The sequence below is a fragment of the Coturnix japonica genome, chromosome 2 (assembly GCF_001577835.2).
Source record: "Coturnix japonica isolate 7356 chromosome 2, Coturnix japonica 2.1, whole genome shotgun sequence".
NCBI lineage: Eukaryota > Metazoa > Chordata > Aves > Galliformes > Phasianidae > Coturnix > Coturnix japonica.
In genome coordinates, this window is record NC_029517.1 from 124744531 (window position 1) to 124746645 (window position 2115).

A 2115-nucleotide genomic window follows, 5' to 3' on the forward strand; every position below is an offset into this window, starting at 1 on the left:
GTAGAGAAGAAGAGCCAAAAGAATCCCATTCTCATCCATTTCCTCCTCGTTCCTATGTGGAATGAACACACAAGCCATCTTAAACAGAGAAGTATCACCAGTGTGCAAAGGGATCACTGTGCCAAATCCACGCACTGCCATTCTGCTCAATGACAGCCTCTACTCAACATGAGCAGCAGCAGGAGGTCTAAAGCAGCAAGACTAACTCTCTGGATAAGTGCTTTCTAACAAGTTAATGGTCCCATTCCGGATATTTCATAACCCATCTTGAAAAGAATCTATTATTATCCATCAATAATAATAAGGTTTGAAATGACTTACAGTCTTCATGCAAAAACACGTGGCACTTTTCATAAGGGAAGATAAAAAAGAAAAATCACTGATACACACAGTATCAAGAAAACAAAAGTAAAGAAAATATATCAGGTTTAATACTGTATGCAATTTCAAAGGAGTATGATATTTCAAAGCAGCTTAAGTCTTTCCACATACATACAGAAGTGCTCCCAACTCCTCTTGCAGTACTAACTGTTACTTAACAGTCACAAAATCCCAGGTAAAGGAGCCTGCAACAGGAAACTACGAAATGACTTGGACCTAACTGAGGACCATACTCAGTGACACAGAGATCAGTATGCTACAGACAGCTATAGACAGCAACGTTATCATGAAGGCTGCTGTGATTAATCGTCACAGCTGTCTATACAGCTCATGAACAAAGGTGTACAAACAGCACTGGGTCATACAGCTTGTTCAAATCACCAGTTCACTGCTCCCATTTCCTTTTACTGTACCATGATGCAAAGTACTGCATAGAAGTTACCACAGACAGGAAAGCAGCCAGCATTGCTGCACTTGTCAGTGCCAGAGGCATTATCTACACAAACACCATTTGGTACAAATCATATACACGGGAAAATCACAACACTGCAGTAGATCATGGACGGGATTTAGAGGGCATGGTGGTGATGGGTCAGCAGTTGAACTCGACGATCTCAGTGGCCTTTCCAACCTTAACGATTCTACAATTGCTCCGACAGCTGCATCCCAAAAGGACAGAAGGAGCAACTCTTGAGACTGGAGTAGTGCCCATAGTTGCATCTATATTTAAGCCAGTTGCCTAGATGCTCAGAGACTACTAAGGTGAAGACTGTTAAACCATAAATATTCCCAGACAGTTCTTTTCATGCTGCTGCAAGCAGCCTATCTTGGCTTCATCTACTTACAAGAGACATCCTACGATAGCGCCCTGCAACCCCTATTGCTACCCCAGGTACCTGTCCTGAATTAACACGTCCAAAGCACACAGACTGCCCTGCTCATGGATGTGCTATGCCCATGGCCACACCAACTCAGGGGGCTTGGAGAAGGAAGTGAACTGATTTGCCTACAAGTTGGGGTTTGGTTGTGAAGAGCGAAAGTTGTCCTTCAAAGTAAAATGGAACAACTGTCTGGCTTTTAACTGGGCTTTTGTTGTCAAGTTTACCCCAAACCCTCCCCACTCCCCTCAATACTATTTTGAAAGACACTCCAGATGACAAGGGTCCTTTCTGAATGCTGAGACTCTCAAATAGGAGCTTGAATTTGTATTACAAGATAATTAACTGCAAACTGGGTTATCTATGGCTATTATCTTAATGTTTTAGGTCAAGATATTCCGGAATCATGAGAGACTCAGTACCGGATAACAACTCCTCAAACCTTTATTAAGGCCTGTAGTTTAAGAACGGCCATATAGAATGTCTGAGTATGTTGGCTAGACTACTGATAGCTGTAAACACTGCAGAGCTCCAAAGTTCAGGGGAGTTCAAAAGAACCTTAGATTGCATACAAACTTCAGTCACTTCAAAACTCCTAATATTAATCAGAAATGCTGCTGATTTACCATACAAACATTTTAATTGCTGAAGTTGTTCTCTTCCGAAACAGGGTAAGACAAAAGTAAACTACTCCTTGGTGCTAATCTCCTCCATCAGTCACAGTGGGACTTCCATTTACAACTTACATAACAAACTCACTTTCTTAACTGAGACCAAAATATCCACAAGACATTAAATTGCTCCTCCAGCAAGAGGTCTAATAAAGAAACAGAACAGATCTGCTGTAATACAAACG